This window comes from Miniopterus natalensis, chromosome 11 (genome assembly GCF_054644295.1).
Source record: "Miniopterus natalensis isolate mMinNat1 chromosome 11, mMinNat1.hap1, whole genome shotgun sequence".
Lineage (NCBI taxonomy): Eukaryota > Metazoa > Chordata > Mammalia > Chiroptera > Miniopteridae > Miniopterus > Miniopterus natalensis.
The window spans coordinates 32,271,390-32,277,139 of NC_142091.1; the positions used below are offsets into that span (position 1 = coordinate 32,271,390).

The 5,750-nt window shown below is 43.1% G+C and overlaps 1 pseudogene; it reads right to left on the reverse strand.

Moving 5' to 3' along the window:
- Nucleotides 1-1,130: 1,130 nt before the first annotated feature.
- LOC148091962 (small nucleolar RNA SNORA42/SNORA80 family) lies at nt 1,131-1,259 on the reverse strand (annotated as a pseudogene).
- Nucleotides 1,260-5,750: the final 4,491 nt, after the last annotated feature.

Here is a 5,750-nt window from a genome sequence, read left to right on the forward strand (position 1 = left end):
CTCTCTCTCTCTCTCTCTCTCTCTCTCTCTCTCGTCTGTGTTTCTGTCTGCATGGTTGTTTCGTGTGTTTCCTCTGTGAGGATCCTGTGCCTCAGGTAAAGAGTTTATTTCATTCTTGCCCAGCTATTAAGCAGCTGCTGGAACATGGAGCTAGAAGACCTGGCCGCTAGTCCATGTACCATTCACTTGTTTATCTTGGACAAGTCACATACATTTCTGCATCTGTTTTACTATCTCTTAAAAGGAGTTGGACTAGGAGAGCTGAGAGGTATGTAGGTAACAGAAGAAGAGTTGGAGGTGACATTACTCACCGAAAGCAAGTCATGTCTCCTCCAGTTCCTTGGTTACCATTCTGCTCCTTCGTTGTAAAATTAAAAGAATTTGTTCAAATGGCCTCTCACCTCCCCCAGTTCTATAAACTATGGAATCTTGTTCCTCCCACTGGTAACATTAGAAGATAATTACCAACCTGCAGAAGAAGAAAAAAGTGAGTGACTGGGTCAAGTTGATGTTGTTTTCAAGGTACAGCACCCTGCCCTGAGGTAAGTGGATAACTGAGAAGGAAAAACTCACGCCTGCTTTGAGATTCCCTCCGCCCGCCCGGCACACGGGAGGAAAGGCATCTGGGAGCGCCTCCTGCTGGAAATGCTGGGACGGCCGTTGATGCCTCTAGAAGCTTTCCTGCTGAGTTCATGGCACATGATTCACAAGCATGAAGTTGTAAATGAAAAAAATGAAGGAGTGCTTTGTTCCCCAGATGGCATGATCACAGTGTCCTGGATGCCACCTCTGAAATACAGGCCATACTCACAGCTGAGAGCTAATCACAGAAAACGTACAGGAGAAAAGGCCACTTTCTCTGCTTTAATACTACTGTTTTATTGTGGTTATAAAGAAAATACATGCTCACTGCAGGGAATTTTTAAAATACAGCACAAGGGAGACCCTGCACCCTGGGTCCTGTGGAGGGCTCCAGGCCAGGCTCTGGGACATTAGCCTGCTGGGGCAATGCCTTCATCTCCCAAGTTACAGACCTCTCATTTGTAAAGTGGTGGTGATAGCAGGTTCCTCGCAGAGCTGCTGAGATCAAAGGGAATAGTGAGTGTGCAAGTATTTCTTTCTTTTTTCTTCACTGTGTAACCCTCTTCGGTGCCTGCAGCCTTCAAGCAGAGGCCAGGCAATGGTTCAAAGTCACAGTCTGCTCTGGCACGGGCACTGTGAGAGACCCAGGGGGATGGGCCTGCCATAAATCTACCTCCTTAGACTCGAGAAGGGCAGTGAGCCTACTGGTTAAGCACACAGGCGCTGCAGTCTAAAGGCACAGGGTCAGCATCCAGTTGTTACTGATCTTAACACCTCAAGCAAGTCCTTTACCTCTTGTGCCTGTTTCCTTCCTGCCAAATGAGCATAGTAATAATAATAGCTGCCTCATAGAGGGTTTTTTGGGATTGAATGTAATCATTTATATGAGGCTTTCAGGTCAATATTTGAGCAAGATAAGCCCTCAAAAAAATGTAAGCCAGCCCTGGCCGAGTGGCTCAGTTTGTTGAGCGTTCGATCCTCGTGCACCAAAAGGTTGTGGGTTTGATCCCTGGTCAGGGAGCATTTGGGAGGCAACTGACTGATGTTTTTCTATCACATTGATGTTTCTCTCTCTCCCTTCCTGTCTTCCTAAAAATCATTAAATATATACTCGGACAAAGATAAAAAAGGAAAAATGTAAGCTATTATATTTATAACTTAGCATATGCTCCATGAGGACAAGAATGTTTCTCTATTTTCAGACCCTTGTACAGTGCCTGATACATAGTGAATATTAAATCAATATTTTTTTTCCTTTTTCCATCCCCCAGCCATCCATGTGTTCTCTTCTCCAAGCAAAATCTCCCTGGTGTCCTAGTTGCCTCTCAGCTGACATGGACTCTGGGAAGTGTCCCCACTCTGTTGATTTCTGTTCATTTGTGCCTTTCTTCAAACACTGTGCCCAGCCTTGGAGAAAGTCCTTGGGTTAAGTAAAGGGCCCCCAAATTATAGTCCTGAAGCTGGGGCCATTTTCTACACTGTAAATGTGGATGCAGGTTGAGTTGAACTAGTGGTGCATCCCATTCAAAGCAGTGTGACCTGGAAGAGAGGCGGTGACCCATCACCACTGCCTGGGTCATGAGGCACCAGCCTGGAAGTCTGTCTCTAAGCCAGAGCAGGCCTCAGTCCAGGGATGTCCCAGGCACACCTGCCTGTGCCTATAAAGGCTGCAGGAAAATAAAAACTGCCATTGGAGCTATGTCGCATCACACAGACAGACAAGTGAACAAAAGAAGTATTGGATGAACCCAATAGGAACTATGCTTTCCTACTGAGTGCAAGAGGCTGCCTTGCATAATATAAGAGCACTGGACACGGCCTGGGAAGACTTAAATTCTGGCACATGACTTTTCTGAGCCTCAGTTTCTTTATCTGGAAGATAGACATAATATTATCAATACTATTTCTTTTCTTTCTCACTGTAAAGATCAAAATAAGGTACTAAACCTGAAGAGCCTGGAAATTGTAAAGGGCTGCATAACTTTAAGGAAGACCAAACTGTATTTTTGCATTTCATTCTTAGCCATGATGAACAATAACAATAATGCCTTCAACTTTGCAGGGCTATGAGTCCCATGAATGCTCTGGCTGTATTCCCACCCCCTAGTACAGGGTTTAGCAATTGTAGGCGCTTAATAAATATTTGATAAATAAAAGAAGTAATGGCTACCACCAGCATTTCCATTTTTCTAACCTTTAGGACTCAAGGAAACATCATTTATGAAAAAAGCATAGCTTAGTGACTCAGACAGATCTGGGTTCTAATCCTAACTTGACCACTTACTAGCTATCTAAGGTTAATCAGTTCATAGCTCTGAGCCTTCATGTCCTGTTCAGGACACTGTATACAACAGACCCTTATAGTGCCAAGTTGCTGTGAGGAAAAATAAAGAAATAAACATACATAAAGCTCCTTAGTTGTTATTTGTATGACTGTGATGTTTTTCTCAATTCAAGAAAAGTTAGTTTCATGTTAACTCAGAACCATAAAGATTCTTAAATACTATTCTTTATTCCAATTTTATAAGTGGAAACCTGAGACCTGGAAGTTAAGATGACTCTCCAAGTTCATAAAAGCTCTCGGATGTGTTCTTTTAAGTTGCTTTCCATCTGGGGCACCTGGGTGTTTTGGGAAATGTCACAGCACACATGGGGACCCCACACTCTCCCAGACAGTTCAAGGAGCCCCACCTGTCTGCTGCTTCCCTACCAGAGGGCAGGGAAAGTTCGTATCAGGAATTATAATTGTAGGGATTTTATGTAGTTTTTCTCTTGTTGAGCTCCTTGATCTGCAGATTTCTTTGTAGATATTTGTCCTTGATAAAAGAAACTTTAAATGTTTGGAACTGAGCATAAAACCAGAAAGTGTGACCATTATCCTTGGTGGGTTGTTTTGTTTTTTGCTTTGTGAATGGATTTTTTTAATGATTCTACATTTTAATTACCATAATCTCCATCTGCTTCCCCCCACCCCCAATTAGAGAGAAAGTACTGGAGCACATATCCTATGACATTTCTCTAAAAATACAAAGGACTTGGATTCAGTATAGCTCATTATATTTCCTTAGTAATACACTAATTACATTTACCCAAACCATGTGCTCCCGTTCCAGCTGAGAAACATCTACACTGAAAAACTGCAGAGCAGAGCAGGCAGAGAAATGGCTGATAGAAGAGGGGCTCCTTTGGGGAAAGGAGCCCATATGCCAACCACCAAACTTCCTTCTTTGCCTATCACCGCAGAGAAGTATGGTGATGACGGAATCTGAGGTCAAACAAGGTGGCAATTTATCTAAATCATCGCAAGGGCTCCCTTTGGCAGGACATGGACACTTATTAATGCTGGAAGCCGTGGGGGCATTTTAACTTGCTTCTCATCTCTGAAGGTCCAAGCCGAGCCTGATGACTATTTGGGAGGACACTGTCATCATAATGATGGTTCCTATTACATGCCAGGCGTTCTGTGGTCTTCATTTCTAAGTCTCACAATAGCCCTGTAATGAAGACATTATTACTCTCCCATATTATAGATGTGAAAACTGAGGCCTGGAAAAATTAAATTAACTTGCCCAGCGTCCCACAGCTGGTAAGATATAGAGTCAGAATACTAACTTAGGCCTACCTGGCTTTCAATGAAGACTGTGTGTTCTTTCCAACTGTCTCATGCTATCGCTTACGGCCCAAATTGTGTTTTCGCCTGCAATGCATTCCAGAGAGAAAAACAGGTTGAAATAGGAAAGAGGAGTCCAGCTTCAGGTAGAGCCTGATGAGCAAAGTCTGTGGCTTCCTTCTTATTCTGAGGTACAAAGACTACAAGATAAATGTTTCTGCATGTGTGCTGGTAGAAATCTTCTCTCATTCTCAGCGTGTAGTGGCCTCTGGTCACTTGTTCCTATTCTCTGACCCTCCCCACCTCTGTGTACCCCATCTCCAATGAAAAGAAGAGCTGAAATGTGCAATCATCATAAACTTTCTGGAAGATGTAACTGGGTTATTCTCTGTTTTTTTAGGGGGAGATCAGGATGAAACTCCCTAACCTGGAGAGGTAGAGCAACGGGTGGTTCCTGTTTAAATCTGGGCTGGAGTAACTTTAGAAAAGTTAATGTATGTATTTCTTACAAAACAACAACAACAACAACAACAACACATAAACCTATAAGAAAAGTACCAAAGACTGATAACGCCTTTTTTATAAACCTCCATTTACAAATGAGGAAATGTGCTGTGCAAAGAAGGGAAATAACTTGTCTGAGCTGGTAGAAGGCAGAGCTAAGATTCAAGCTCAGGCCAGCTGGCTCCAAACCCCAGATTTTAACCACTGCCATATACTGTCTCTGAAAGCATGTTGCTCACTAACACAACATCTCACTCTCTAGTGGAGACCTTCCAAATCTGCCCGTACCTTGATCTTGGACTTCTCAGCCTCCAGAATTACGAGAAATAAGTGTTTGTTGTTAAAGCCACCCAGTCTATGGGATTTTTGTTACAACAGCCCAAATGTACTGACATCCATCATCAAGGGTCTCAGAAAAAAAAAAAAGGGAGTGGAGGAAAAACAGTCAAACAAGAAAAAAAAGAATATCAGCTCCATTAATTCATGCCATTCATACTTTGATGCACCCATCTCTTTCAACACATAGCAATCACAGATAAAAGAAAAGATAAAAAACATAGCTATGCTCAAAAACGATACATACATCTCAGTAGACTAACAAACAAAAAAAATAATAGAAATACAAAGAGTGTATAAAAGGGACAGATGCCATAGGCCCACTGGAGTCCAATCTGTGGAGCAGGTATCAGTGGCCAAGTGTTTGGCCCCTGAAAGGACACTAGGACTAAAATTGTTCATGTGAGACCAGAAATCAGAACCAGGGCTTAAAGGCAGGAGCATCATCTGTGCTTGTGAGAAAAGATGAGGAAAACTGGTGCCAATTCGCAGTCAGGGGCTAAGGCTTTGAAGGAAATAACGAGGTTAGAAAGGAGGAAGGACACAGACCAGCTCAAGAACTGAACCAGCAGTAGCTAGACCTGTGACATTCCAAATACGGCCATGGAACAGGAGCATCGAAACGCCATCGCACGGCCTGATTCCGGACTAGGAGTTCCACGGCGCCAACTGAAAAAATACATGTGCAAAATTGCTCCACAGGGAGGTAAGGTTAAGC